At 40.5% G+C, this 16105-nt stretch overlaps 1 protein-coding gene across 5 annotated transcripts in view; it reads right to left on the reverse strand.

Moving 5' to 3' along the window:
- The window catches only part of DIAPH2 (diaphanous related formin 2), an 838844-nt gene that overhangs the window by 651810 nt on the left and 170929 nt on the right, over positions 1-16105 (reverse strand). The window lies entirely within an intron of this gene.

The following is a 16105-nucleotide window of genomic DNA, read 5'->3' on the forward strand; positions in this document are numbered from 1 at the left end:
TGGCAAATGAAATTTAATGTGGATAAATGTAAAGTAATGCACATTGGAACAAATTACCCCAACTGTACATACAATATGATGGGGGCTAATTTAGCTACAACTAATCAGGAGAAAGTTCTTGGAGTCATCGTGGATAGTTCTCTGAAGATGTCTACTCAGTGTGCAGCGGCAGTCAAAAAAAGCAAGCGGGAAGTTAGGAATCATTTAAAAAGGGATAGAGAATAAGACTGAGAATATCTTATTGCCCTTAGTAAATCCACGGTACGCCCACATCTTGAATACTGCATACAGATGTGGTCCCCTCATCTCAACAAAGATATACTGGCATTAGAAAAGGTTCAGAAAAGAGCAACTGAAATGATTAGGGGTTTGGAAGGGGTCCCATGTAAGGAGAGATAAAAGAGGCTAGGACTTTTCAGCTTGGAAAAGAGGAGACTAAGGGGGGGATATGATAGAGGTATATAAAATCATGAGTGATGTGGAGAAAGTGAATAAGGAAAAGTTATTTACTTGTTCCGCTAATATAAGAACTAGGGGACACCAAATGAAATTAATGGGTAGCAGGTTTAAAACAAATAAAAGGAAGTTCTTCTTCACTCAGCGCACAGTCAACCTGTGGAACTCCTTGCCTGAAGAGGTTGTGAAGGCTAGGACTATAACAGGGTTTAAAAGAGAACTGGATAAATTCATGGAGGTGAAGACCATTAATGGCTATTAGCCAGGATGGGTAAGGAATGGTGTCCCTAGCCTCTGTTTGTCAGACGGTGGAGAAGGATGGCAGGAGAAAGATCACTTGATCATTACCTGTTAGGTTCACTCCCTCTGGGGCACCTGGAATTAGCCACTGTCCATAGAAAGGATACTGGGCTGGATGGACCTTTGGTCTCACCCAGTATGGTCATATTTATGTCCCAGGCTAACCTGGTCTGCAGCAGAAAGTCATGTCCTGGCTCCCTCTCCCTTAAAGGAATGCACACTTTTTCCAAACAGCCTGATAACAGCTCCTACACCACTTAACGTGCAATGAGGTAATTTGTGCATAATTTATGGCAACACTGATATTTATATAGCATTTCATGACCATACTGAACTACAATTAACATTAAAAATAGTTGTGGATTTCTCAAGACATCTAGATAGACTCGTGATTAATAATTAAATCACACCATGTTTTAATATCATGTGCTGCAAAGAGCCACAGGAGACATATTAAAAGCCACTTGCAGCTCCCGAGCCTCAATCTGAATATCACTGACCTATTGTTTTTAACTTTGCACACACTGCTTTATCTATTGCCTCCCAAACCTCTCAGAGAACAGTATCTGTCCCATGTTGCTTGGTGAGGCTAGCATGGTGTACTGAGGTATCAATACTTTTCCCCCTGAGTTTTACTTTCGGGGAATATATAGGGTTTATCGTATTTTCATGAGCATTTATTTTCAACTAATTTTTTAGATTTCTGGCAGGTATTGAGCCTGGTAATTATAAATTTCCTTTAGTCTCAAAGTGAAGTTTTCACTTTTGGGTAATATAGTGTAGTATGAAGCAAATACTACAAGTCTGACCGGACATTGGTCCTCTTAAGGCCAGAAACAAATGCTCTATTATCATCTCTCACATAAGCATTCCTCATTTTATTAAATGCAGAGGCTAGTGCCTGTCTACACTAACAACTTTTCACACTACTATTGCTTGGGGAATTTGATTGCTCAGCTCAACACATTTTAAAATCAAAATTATGGCAAGCATAAACTACCCTGGTGATGTAGTATATCAGATTACCCCAGAAAAGCACTTTTCAGATGGTCATTGACTTGATATTAAGGTTCAACTTCTACTTAATGCAGAACATTCCCATATAACAAAAAAAAATTAAAATATTTAATTAAAAAATTAAAAATAAAAATAAAAATTGTCAGATCACCATTAATACAAAGGTTTCAGAGTAGCAGCTGTGTTAGTCTGTATTCGCAAAAAGAAAAGGAGTACTTGTGGCACAAAGTGAGCTGTAGCTCACGAAAGCTCATGCTCAAATAAACTTGTTAGTCTCTAAGGTGGCACAGGTACTCCTTTTCTTTTTTCATTAATACACAGTTTATCAAACCCAAACCACTTAATGCACAACTACAAATTTATCCAGACCTCAATTTCTTTTGCATATGAAATGTAATATCACATTTCACTTCAGCTGTCAGTCAGCTGTCAAATCTCATAGGTAAAATAGATCCTCAGGGTTTTGTTGGGAGACATTTATATATTACATTAATTTCTTAATGCATATGTAAATAGTTTCGGCATACCTGTTGCAAAAATTAAACCCTGAGATGTTAACATATTAAAAATCCACACAGAAATGAAATAAATACAGTAAGTTTTTCCTTAAAAAGGAGGGGAATGTGTGTGGTTACAAAAACTATGGATCTTTATTACACTGTTGGTGCATTTTAACTGGATTTTGCAATTACATTAAGCTGTACACATTCAAAGTGCACTTGTGACACATACAGTATTCCTATTTTTCAGTATTAGCATTGTCATACGTTTTATGCCTTGTGACCATCATAAGGGGATTATTTAATATAAGCAGAACGCTGTAACTCCCCTCCTCCCCCCAGTTTTTGACCAACTGTAACTACAGTAACCTAAAAAAGGGTCGCACCAGGAGAGTAACTGATGGATAAGGACCTAGGTAGATTTTCTCCCAGTAAATTATACATGGCAGTTTTCATTTCTTTCAATACAAATACTGTATTCTCCAGATCTTCTTTCAAGAAACAAAGCTTCAGACATTTTTATAAATCTGAGACATAACGAGTTAAGATAAAATCTACAAGAACAAGAATAAGAAACTAGTGAAAACATAAAATTTTTAAAAAATATGCAGGTGTTTCCTGTTTATAGGAGAAATCCAGAGTGCCAGATGTAAAAGAATGTGATATAAACAGGCACAAAGATACCCATAAGATTCTAATTTCAGAAACTGTCTATATATGATCCTGAACCTAATTTAAAATATTTTCTGAACACAGTTCAAAGGCAATAATCTTCCTGGCGAATGTGCAATGAACTCCAAGAAGCTCCCATGCAAATCTCAGCTGGTGAAATTTGACCCGAGGCTGGCTACTGTCCCTGCCTCAGCTCTGGTTGAATGAGCTTTAACTTGTGCCTCAAGCATGAGTCCAAAGGAATAACACATAGAAATGCAGGAAACAAGTTATTTCAATATTGTTCCTTTGGAAATAGAGTCATTTCATCAGGTGGTGTCAAAAGAAAAAAAATTATAGCTCTTCTAAATGGAAAGTAACTTCCAAGGGAACAGATCCAGTTTATGTCATGTTTCAACTGAGATGAAAGCAGAAGACAGACATTGGCAGGGGGACCAATTTATTACTATGGCTCTCCATCAATACCTTTGGAAGGACTTATGCAAAATTAAACTGCCTTTGAAGGGCTGAGAAACCAGTAATGCTTGTCGTTAATTGTGTAAAATAAAATTATGGTCATAATCTACCCACAAATCTGCTTTATATATAGTGGCCTTGGTACTATCAGAGACATTTACCATGGAGCAATACAAAGTCAAATCCCTAAAAACAAACAGAAGTCCAAGCAATGATAATAAATTAAAGCTTGATTTTAAAGCGTGCCCACTTCTCACACATCTGAATGGTGGAGTCAAGAAATTCCACAAGAGAGAAAATGCATGTGCAGGACTTGGCAGTAGAAGAGGTCATCTGATCCTGATATTTTCCACAAATATAATCACAGCTGAGTGTAGAAGTCAACCTTAACTACTCTCAATTAGAAGTCATTCCACATTTGTATACCAACATAATTAATGATGCTTTAAAGTTAAAATATTATTTAATCTGGAGCCAAAGGGGCTCTTTCAGGTCTGGTGTAAAGTGATGGGAGGCTTTAGTCCGAATGACATCCCTTCTTATCGAATTCTACAGAAACTGGAGTTAATTTCAGAAGCTTAGTGGGAAAACAGTTAATAATGAACCCACACCAATCCAACTTGAACAAGGTATGAACGAGCACCTTCATATTCAACACTAGTTTTAGCCTAGAAATGCTCTTATGGTAATATCTTTCTTATGACATTGGCATACATTAAGCTATTTCAAGGTAACTGAATATCATAACTGTAGCTTACTATGCTAGGAACAAGTTTGATCCATCAAAAGATCAGTAAACAAGAAATGACATGAAAAATTGCATCAAAATCATCTGTCCTTTCTGCCTAGAACTCCAAGCTTTGATCTTAAGATAAAAAATTACACTGTGTTGCGACAGCAAGATTTTTTACTAAAACAATGGTGTATTACCTACTCTCAGATGACATTGAATCAAGTTATAGCAAGGAAGTTTATTGTATGTTCGAGAAAGGTACTTATTTTTCTGTTCCCTCAGTTATCCATTGGATAATTTCTATGTAAAAATGGTTGATAAGAATTGTTATTACTTATCATGCAAGAAAATAGTTAATCAGCACAACAGTTTTCAAGTAATGATGCTGATTTGAGATAGTCTTAAAATAATTAATCCTATTGTTTCTGGCAACTTTTTATCTAGTTTTGTAAAGGGAAGTCACTTACCCTTCATAACTGGAATTCTCTGAGATGTGTTCCACATCCAGGTGCATGTGCCCTGTGCACTTTAGCCAGCAAGTGTCCATTGGTCACACCAACTCCCTGATAACCTTAAGCACCTCCCACCTCAGGGGTATAAAGGAGGCAGGGCAACCAAGCAATCCTCAGTTCCTGTACCTCTACCAAATCAGAATATTAGACTTGATAGTAGTGAAGAAAAGAGGTCAGGTTGTGGAACACATCTGGAAGAACTCCAGTTACTAAATGGAAGCAACTTTCCTCTTTTCTTCAAGTACTTGTTCACATGTTCCACTTCTTGTGACTCCCAAGCACCATCTAATAGACAGAGGAGATTCCACGAGTCTAAACGAAGATTGCTAAGCAGCCCCTCCAAAACTGGGCAGCTGAAAAAGATGCCTGAACTAAAGAGTAATGGCTAGTCGAACTACATGCATTATTCCAAGTAGAAGTCCTACATATATCATCTATACTCGTCTATACTTACCAGGGGATCGCCGCATGACAATCGATACATCGGTGGTCAATTTAGCGTGTCTAGTGAAGATGTGCTAAATCGACCACAGATCGCTCTCCTGTCAACTCCTGTACTCCACCGGATCAAGAAGAGTAAGGGGAGTCGACGGACGAGCATCTGCTGTTGACTTCACGTAGTCTGGACCCCTCTGTAAGTAGGTCTAAGCTACATTGACTTGAGTTACACTATTCATGTAACTCAAATTGCATAGCTTAGATAGACTTTTCCCTCTAATGTAGACAAGGCCTAAGAGAGGCTGAAAATGTGGCCTGTGCTCTGCAAGAATGTGACCTAACATGACCTGGGAGTTCTAAATTGGCCCCCTCATAATGTAGCTTCATGTAATGTGACACTCAATTAGAGATCCTCCAAGTTGAACTGCCTAACTCTTGGATCTCTCAACAACAGAAATAAATAGCCTAGGGGACTGCTTGAATGGCTTTGTTCTAGACAAATAAAGCAACAGAGATCAGAGGACATGCAGAGTATGTGCAGCAGCCTTACCCTTAGCTGAATCAGTCCCTGGAGGGAAACATGGATAAGTGAATGGACTGATTTAAATTAAAATCTGAGATTATTTTAGGAAGATGTTTAGGATGTGAGTGGAGTGTGAATTTATCCTTGTGAAAAATCATGTACAGGGGTTCCTTCATCAGAGCTTGCAATTCACAGACCCTGCTTACCGATGTAATTGTAATGATGAACGCCATCTTCATCCATAGAGCATAAATGAAAACAAATATAAAAGAAGCTAAGTGAGCTAACAAGCGGGCAGTGAAGGCCAAAGAGAATGCCCTCAACAATTCATATGTCGAGCTTTTAAATGACCCACAGCTGGCTGGCAAAAAGATCTACAGCATTGCCGAAAGGTAATGCCATTTGTAAATGATGATGGGAGAGACTGCTCGTAACACCTGAACAAGTGAAGAAGAGGTGGAAACAATACTTTCAGAATGCCTAAAACGAGCTTTCCAGAGCTGTCAACAAGTGAGCTTAGTCCTGATGTAATGGAGGAGAAGAGAAATGCAGTTTAGGAAATAAAAAATGGTAAGGCAGTGGGACCGGATGAAGTGATGGCAGATCTGGTGAAAGTTTTGGATGAAAGAGGCATAAAATGGATAAGCTAATCATAGAATCATAGAATATAAGGGTTGGAAGGGACCCCAGAAGGTCATCTAGTCCAACCCCCTGCTCGAAGCAGGACCAATTCCCAGTTAAATCATCCCAGCCAGGGCTTTGTCAAGCCTGACCTTAAAAACCTCTAAGGAAGGAGATTCTACCACCTCCCTAGGTAACGCATTCCAGTGTTTCACCACCCTCTTAGTGAAAAAGTTTTTCCTAATATCCAATCTAAACCTCCCCCACTGCAGCTTGAGACCATTACTCCTCGTTCTGTCATCTGCTACCATTGAGAACAGTCTAGAGCCATCCTCTTTGGAACCCCCTTTCAGGTAGTTGAAAGCAGCTATCAAATCCCCCCTCATTCTTCTCTTCTGCAGGCTAAACAATCCCAGCTCCCTCAGCCTCTCCTCATAAGTCATGTGTTCCAGACCCCTAATCATTTTTGTTGCCCTTCGCTGGACTCTCTCCAATTTATCCACATCCTTCTTGAAGTGTGGGGCCCAAAACTGGACACAGTACTCCAGATGAGGCCTCACCAATGTCGAATAGAGGGGAACGATCACGTCCCTCGATCTGCTCGCTATGCCCCTACTTATACATCCCAAAATGCCATTGGCCTTCTTGGCAACAAGGGCACACTGCTGACTCATATCCAGCTTCTCGTCCACTGTCACCCCTAGGTCCTTTTCCGCAGAACTGCTGCCTAGCCATTCGGTCCCTAGTCTGTAGCTGTGCATTGGGTTCTTCCGTCCTAAGTGCAGGACCCTGCACTTATCCTTATTGAACCTCATCAGATTTCTTTTGGCCCAATCCTCCAATTTGTCTAGGTCCTTCTGTATCCTATCCCTCCCCTCCAGCGTATCTACCACTCCTCCCAGTTTAGTATCATCCGCAAATTTGCTGAGAGTGCAATCCACACCATCCTCCAGATCATTTATGAAGATATTGAACAAAACCGGCCCCAGGACCGACCCTTGGGGCACTCCACTTGATACCGGCTGCCAACTAGACATGGAGCCATTGATAACTACCCGTTGAGCCCGACAATCTAGCCAGCTTTCTACCCACCTTATAGTGCATTCATCCAGCCCATACTTCCTTAACTTGCTGACAAGAATACTGTGGGAGACCGTGTCAAAAGCTTTGCTAAAGTCAAGAAACAATACATCCACTGCTTTCCCTTCATCCACAGAACCAGTAATCTCATCATAGAAGGCGATTAGATTAGTCAGGCATGACCTTCCCTTGGTGAATCCATGCTGGCTGTTCCTGATCACTTTCCTCTCATGCAAGTGCTTCAGGATTGATTCTTTGAGGACCTGCTCCATGATTTTTCCAGGGACTGAAGTGAGGCTGACTGGCCTGTAGTTCCCAGGATCCTCCTTCTTCCCTTTTTTAAAGATTGGCACTACATTAGCCTTTTTCCAGTCATCCGGGACTTCCCCGGTTCGCCACGAGTTTTCAAAGATAATGGCCAATGGCTCTGCAATCACAGCCGCCAGTTCCTTCAGCACTCTCGGGTGCAACTCGTCCGGCCCCATGGACTTGTGCACGTCCAGCTTTTCTAAATAGTCCCTAACCACCTCTATCTCCACAGAGGGCTGGCCATCTCTTCCCCATTTTGTGATGCCCAGCGTAGCAGTCTGGGAGCTAACCTTGTTAGTGAAAACAGAGGCAAAAAAAGCATTGAGTACATTAGCTTTTTCCACATCCTCTGTCACTAGTTTGCCTCCCTCATTCAGTAAGGGGCCCACACATTCCTTGGCTTTCTTCTTGTTGCCAACATACCTGAAGAAACCCTTCTTGTTACTCTTGACATCTCTGGCTAGCTGCAGCTCCAGGTGCGATTTGGCCCTCCTGATAACATTCCTACATGCCCGAGCAATATTTTTATACTCTTCCCTAATCGGTTAAAGCCATGTGGCAAGACAAGAAAATTCCTGAAAACTGGTGCAAGTCTCTCCTGGTTCCCATACATAAGAATAACTACTGAGGAATAACACTATTTTAACATGGTGTAAAGATACTGGAAGATATTCTGGACCCTAGGCTTAGGAGAATGGTGGAACCCCTCCGTGAACAAAAGCAGTTCAGCTTTAGGAAACAATGAGTAACTACAGATGCCATGTCTAATCCGGTAAAGATACCAACAAGATAGCTTCTGGGCTTTCATAGGCCTAAAAAAGAAATATGATCAAGTGGACAGAAGGATCGTCGCATCAGTGCCGAGGAAGTGTGGCATACCTGAGAATCTAAAAACTATGGTGACTGCCTCTATATATCACCCAAAACAGAGATCTGAACACACTTTGGAATGACAAGTCTCTGAACTGAAAGTCAGACCACACCAGAGGTGTGCTGTTTATTATATTGACAGACTATGTCATCAGGCAGCTACCAGTGGGAAAAGGCAAGAAGATGCTATATGCAGACAAAATAGCAATAAGGGCATCCTCAAAAGGAAAAGGTTAACCAGTGGTATGACCAGCTAAACTGATCTGGGATGAAAATGAGCACGACTAAGACTGAGGTCACGTGGGCACAGAGATTAGTGGAGTAAGACTAAATCATACTAAACAGTTCAAGTTCCTTGACTGCTGGGTCATGGCAAATGGCAAGACTGAACATGAAATACAATCCAGTTAGGGGAGCGCTGGAAAACCATGCAACAACATCTCAGGAGCAGTGTATGACAAGCATACGCCACTGAGACAAAAAGCCCAACCGTGTAAAACAACGGTGTACCCGACAATGTTGTATCATGCAGAAGCATGGGCAATAAAACGACTGCAGGTTCAATACAGAGATGCTTGAAATGTCTGCACACCATGAAGAGTTACATGAAGAGACAGATTTCAAAATTAAAAATGGAAGTCAAAATCCATGAGGTGCCTAACAAAATCCAGGAAGCACCACTTCACTGGTTCAGGCACATGCAGAGGATGAACGAGGCAACCTGGTGAAGCTAGCACAGCGGGAGGGTGGTAGGAAAGATGTCCAAGCAGAACAGAGGAAGAGATGGATAGACTGCATCAAAGAAAGAGGTAAGCAAGTGGATCTTAGGGCTGCCTCTGATAGATGATGGCAGATGCTTGAAAGATGACCCAACTGCAGTTGATGGGATAAGGGAAAGAAGAAGAAGGTGACCATCTTCATAACAGTGGAGTAACAAGCATGAAGCTAATAATGCAAATGGAGGTCCAATCAGACTGGTAGGTATAACATTAAGATCCCAAGGTTTGGGGGGTGGAAAGAGGCTGTCTATCAGAGAAACTCTCAGAAGACCTTTAACAAACTTTTTCACTGAAGGGTGAGAAAAAACTCTATGGTATTGAATTGGTGGATGTGCAAAAATAGTCAAATGAACATGTAATAACCTTAAAAACATGTGGTTTGTTGCTAAGCTTATCTATCAAGATACTAAAGGATATGAAAGATTCAAGTCTCTTATGGGGAAAGGTGATGTTGGTAAGCCAAGGATGACATGCTTCCATTTTTTCAAAATCACTTGTCCTCGCAGACTGCTTTCTGCTCTGTATCAACATTCTTGCTACAAAGGGGAGGTCCTTCCAGCATAGTTTGAACCTCTACTGGCAACCCACAAAACTGGAGTTATGTTGCACACTGCATAGTAATTGTGGCTGCCATCAAGCCTGAGCATTCAGCAGCATCAGTGGGGGCTTGTAGGGAGATTTAGCCATTAATTGACCCTGTACAAAGATTTAAATTCCTTTGAGTAACATTGCTCCACATAAGAATATTGTAACATATTAGAAGGGCCTGATAGTTCACTCTGTGAAGTTGAAGGATAGCTGATGAACAACCCTTCTAAAAAGTCCAATATTTTTAGCTCCGATTCCTTTTGAGTACTTCTGAAGGACTGATGTTTTGACTTCTCTTGTGCTGCATCACAACTAAACACCCTGGAACAGAATTCATACAGAAATATCTGAGTCTGTCAAAGGAACTTAAAAGTCTTCTCTAAATAAGTAATTTACAGAACCATAATAAAATATGCAAATGGGAAAAAGTGGAGATTGCTAGCTTGGTCTGTTTCACAGACATAAGTGACTGAAAGGAACTAAGAGCCAGCTGGTCATCAGGCCCTCTTAATACTCATGAGGGAGGAGGGGCTCGAGGTCATCAAGGAAGCAGGTATGGTCAACTGACACTATTGGCTAAAGCATTCTGATCCCAAGTGCATATGGTGCATGCATACAGGAAGTGTTACATGTGTAAAAAAGCATTTGAAGTTTCAAATCTCTGAAAACAAAAGAACTTTGGATTGAGGTTAACTGAGCAAAAAACAGAAAGAGCAAAAGCTAGATGATGATCTATTGCCAGCTAAGTTAACAATTTAGACTCATTAACATAACCTGCAAACTAGCCTTAACTGATTACTCCTTTGAGATTTACTTGGAATATGGCTCATGAGTGAAGAGTGAGGCAATGGCAACCAACAAATCAAGGGGTTGAAAGAGATTGGAATATCTGACTAAAACAAGAATTCTCCTCTAAAGTTTGCGGACGATACCAAGCTGGGAGGGGTTGCAAGTGCTTTGGAGGATAGGATTAAAATTCAAAAGGATCTGAACCAACTGGAGAAATGGTCTGAAGTAAATAGGATGAAATTCAATAAGGACAAATGCAGAGTACTCCACTTAGGAAGGAACAATCAGTTGCGCACACACACAAAATGGGAAATGACTGCCTAGGAAGGAGTACTGCGGAAAGGGATCTGGGAGATCATAGTGGATCTCAAGCTAAATATGAGTAAACGGTGTAATGCTGTTGCAAAAAAAGCAAACATCATTCTGGGATGTATTAGCAGGAGTATTGTAATCAAGACACAAGAAGTAATTCTTCTGCTCTACTCCCCGCTGATTATCCCTCAACTGGAGTATTGTGTCCAGCTCTGGGTGCCACATTTCAGGAAAGATGTGGAAAAATTGGAGAAAGTCCAGAGAAGAGCAACAAAAATTATTAAAGGTCTAGAAAACATGACCTATGAGCGAAGATTGAAAAAAATGGGTTTGTTTAGGCTGGAAAAGAGAAGACTGAGAGGGGACATGATAACAGTTTTCAAGTACATAAAAGCTTGCTACAAGGAGAAGGGAGAAAAATTGTTGTTCTTAACCTCTGAGGATAGGACAAGAAGCACTGGGATTAAATTGCAGCAAGGGCGATTTCAGTTGGACATTAGGAAAAACTTCCTGTCAGGGTGGTTAAGCACTGGAATAAATTGCCTAGGGAGTTGTAGAATCTCCATCATTGGGGATTTTTAAGAGCAGGTTGGACAAACACCTGTCGGGATGGTCTAGATAATACTTAGTCCTGCCTTGAGTGCAAGGGACTGAACTCAATCACCTCTTGAGGTCCCTTCCAGTTCTATTATTCTATGAAATTTTAGTGCCTGCAAGTCCACTTAGTCCTACTTCAGCCAATCGCTCAGAGAAACAAGTTTGGTTAAATTTGCAGGAGATCATGTTATCTGTTCCTTGTTTACAATATCACCTGAAAGTGAGAACAGGCATTCACATGGCACTTTTGTAACCGGCACCACAAGATATTTACATGCCAGATGCGCTAAAGACTCATATGTCGCTTCATGCTTTAACCACCGTTCCAGGGGACGTGTCCATGCTGATGATGGATTGTGCTGGATACCAATCCAAAGCAGAGCAGACTGACATGTTCATTTTCATCATCTGAGTCAGATGCCACCAGCAAATTGATTTTCTTTTTTGGTGGTTCAGATTCTGTAGTTTCCATATCTGAGTGTTGCTCTTCTAAAGTCTTCTGAAACACCTCGTCCCTCTCAGATTTTCAGATTCTTAAACCATGGGTCAAGTGCTGAAGCTATTTTTAGAAATCTCACATTGGTACCTTCTTTGCATTTTGTCAAATCTGCTGTGAAAGTGTTCTTAAAAAGAACGTGTGCTGGGTCCTCATCCAAGACTGCTATGACATGAAAGATACAGCAGAACGCAGGTAAAACAGAAAAGGAGACATGCAATTCTCCTCCAAGGAGGTCAGTCACAAATGTAATTAACACATTTTTTTTAAATGAGCATCAGCGGCATGGAAGCATATCCTCTGGAATGATGGCCAAAGAATGAAGGGGCATACGAATGTTTAGCTTATCTGACAGGTAAATACCTTGCAACGCAGGCTACAGAAGTGCCATGTTCTCACTTTTGGGTGACATTGTAAACAAGAAGCAGACAGCATTATCTCCTGAAAATTTTAGGAGCATTAGAACCATAGAAAGGAAACAAGTCTATATTCCATTCCATTCAAAGTGGCAAGACCTGAAAGGGACAAGCTCAGTGCTTAAACTGATGTTTCTCAACAAGCCTATACACACACACACACACAACTTTTTCTGTAGAATTTCAGAAACTGAGTAGCTATTTTGTGCCACTTCCAATACACATCTGTCCCAAGCAGTTTGATGCTACTCTTGACCCAATGGAAGAAATCTGCCTCCAGAGCGTTCTGAACTTTCGACTGGTTTCGTGATTAACATAGATGGAGCAGTCATAGATCTCTGGTCAAATTCTCCTTATGGTCACCAGAACTATTAAATCTTCTTGTAGGGCACTGGTCCTCACGGCTGCTATAATTGCTTGCCACAGAGGCCTGAAAAGACTGCTTCCTTCTATAAAGGTGTTTGTATAAAATAATACATGATTCTAAGGCCAGAAGGAATTCATATTCTAGTCTGAACTCCTGTATACCACAGGCCACTAAATTTCTCTCAGGACAACAGGCCATTTAATTTCACCCAGTGTTATTCTCTCCAACTGCCTGCTTGAAGAGAGATTGCTAGCTTGCCAGATGAAGACTGCCTCCACTCCAGCTACTTGTTCCCCAAATGAATCTTCACCCAACATTTTGGTAGTTGTCAATTGCTGCTTGTCCTGGAACTCAGCCACACATGGGACTTGGAAACAGTGTTGCAAGACACAGCTTTGACAGAACTCACACAGCACAAAGGAAACTGTCTGCGACAAAAGGCTTCTGACAGAAACGTTTTGTGCAGTGTGGTTCCTACCTTGACCCATTTAAGCTTATGCTGGCCACTAAGGTCATGGTGTACAATCATCCACTCCATGATGGCTGTGGTGAAATATATAGAGATTACATTGCCCACAGTGCTTCGGAAGAGTAATTTCTTTTCAAGGTCAAACAGCCTTCCTCAAAGTCTTTTGGTTAATATTTCTCCTTGCTGTGAATAACAGTGTTTGAATAGAGCAGACACTTCTGAACCACTTTCAGCCAACAGACTAGATCTCACTTGGTGGCATGCAAGAACATCTGGGCTTGTTTACTTAGCTTCTTTGTTTCACATAAATCTTCCAATCTCATCTCACCACATCTGAGATTTTGGACTCCTGCCTTCAGCTGGAGAGGAATAACCATCAAACACACACAAAACCACTGAAAACTTGAATGGCTGGACCACGACCTGTTAAACTTATCACTATCCCTTCTCACTTTGTAGCAAGCTAGCGGAGGGAAACTAGACACATTATATACAAAACCTGGAATGTAACCATCAAAGGACTATTTACTAACTTCTCTAAAGAAAACAATATTCCAGCTGGTTCTCACAAAAAACAACACTTGATGTGGACAATCTCCTGTGCCACCTTGTGTCCCTCCTACACTTCCTACTCAAACTGTATCACCACATATGTAGAATCCAAGACTTGGCATTTACCAACTTTGGTAGTCAATGACATGGTGCAGCTGATGCACTTACAAGATGCTAGTGGATGTTACAAGGAATTCCATCATTTATCTTCAACAGGATCAGAGAACTGCAACACGCAGACACTACAGTACTCTTATGTTCTTCCCGACTCTACGAGAAATCTTGGAGAAGCAGAGATACCCCACAAGCTCCATGACTAGAAACATACCAATGACACCAAGCTATCTCTTTCAGCAAATGGCATCAAATCTGCATGAGATGAGCCACCAAAAAAGCATCTAGCCCTAATGAACTCAAGGAAGATTCAAGTAATGCTGGTAGGACAGGAGTTGGCCAAGGTTGGCCATCAAAGGCATTTACTCTTATTAAAAGTAGTATGAAGTCCCAGGGTCTCAAAGAACTCATCACTACCAACATAGTAACTAAGCTCAGGGACATAACCTTCATTTTGTCAGAAGCTATTCCCTTCCACCTCAAAGGCTCAGCCACCATGATTTGTGTATTTCTCACCTGCGGAGGAAACTATGCAAAATCGTTATATGGGGCTGACACAGTTTTAAAATTCGTTGGGAAACTGTCAAAACTCAAAAAAATAAAAACATGAATATTTAAGCCTCTTCACAGTATGGCTAGAAAAAGCAAAATGTCCTTCAAACTTCTTCAGTGGAGCAGCTTAAAGAACAAAAAAACAGAGTACATTTAATATTTAACTAGAAAAACCCCTTCAGTTATCCACCTGAACAAAAAAAGATTAAAAATTAGAAGTATAAAAATGAGATATCTTGAACTTGAGTGTGATAACAGAAGCTGCAGATCAAAATTCTCCATTAAACCGAGAGTGAAAAGTGATCAGTGGTCCCAAACCTCAAAACTTTTAAATCTACATGCTGTTACTGGTGCTCAGAGTAATGAAGGTACTTGATTAGCACTGTGGCAAGAGGATCAGTAATGTAGCTACATCGAGTCCTGCTGACAGTATTAGAAGCAGCAGGATACTGCACTTATACCCACTAACACTGCACAGGCTCCACTTCCGAAAGTAATAGCAACAGAAATCCGATGCATGACAGACCTAACACCCACATTGCTGGGCTCATTCCTACCCCAAAGAGTAAAACTTTTGTTTGCCCCTCCTCTTTTTTTTTTTTTTTTTTTTTTTTTTTTTTTTAAGGTAGCCATTATTTCTGGACTGGCAGCTGTAAGGGTCAAACCCTAATTCAGCATTCCAAGGCCACATGTATCCAAATGAAGGTACTTATGATTGTATTCAGCATTAACCAGATGTATCCTGGCTGTCAGTTTCTGGAACACCATATAGAACGAAATTCTTCTTATGTGGTGGAGGGCACCTGATGCATTCTCTCCCATTTTCTGATACAGTAAAGTAGTACTGTGCGCCATCGTAATGCAACACCTGAGCCAGCTGAAGCACACCAAGAGATTAAAGTTCATGAAGTACAATAATAAAAAAATAGAGGATTTTAGATAAAGGTATCTCATCTTCACACTGTATTCCATTACTTATAGAAAACAGTGCAGCAAGAAAGCAGAAACATGTATGCTATGATGCCCTACTGTTAATAGTTAATAACAGCATCTTCATACTAGGATTATTTGCATTGTCATATCTGTCCTCTCCAAGAAAGAGTGTTTAAATGGCTCACTGATTTTGTTATCTGATTTTTAAAAAATTAATAAAATTGGAGAGGGGTCAAGGCAAGCAGGAGAGCTGGGATTTTACAGAATTGTAGAAATAATTTTAAATGGAAAGCAGATCTATTACTATCTGCTCTCAAAGTGATATATATTGAAGTTCATTTGACAAATGGTGCATAATGAAAACTAAGTCCGTTAGGACTGTCACAGTAACTGACCAATTCATTTCTGATTGTGTTATGCTGATATGCAAAAGCAAGAAAGATTCCTAAAGCAACTCTTAACTGCTTTTCTTTTTTTTGCATAATCTCTTGTGTTCAGAATAAAATTATTAAAAACTACTAAAATATTACCAGCTCCTAAATACAAGTAAAGAATACCTAAAATATTAGGCAGGAAGTAGAATGAAAATGGATTCGACAGGCGGGTCATTATTGGTGGTGAGAGTCATTATTGGTGATGTGATTTCTCACTCAC

Source organism: Caretta caretta, chromosome 9, assembly GCF_965140235.1.
Source record: "Caretta caretta isolate rCarCar2 chromosome 9, rCarCar1.hap1, whole genome shotgun sequence".
In the NCBI taxonomy this organism is placed as follows: domain Eukaryota; kingdom Metazoa; phylum Chordata; order Testudines; family Cheloniidae; genus Caretta; species Caretta caretta.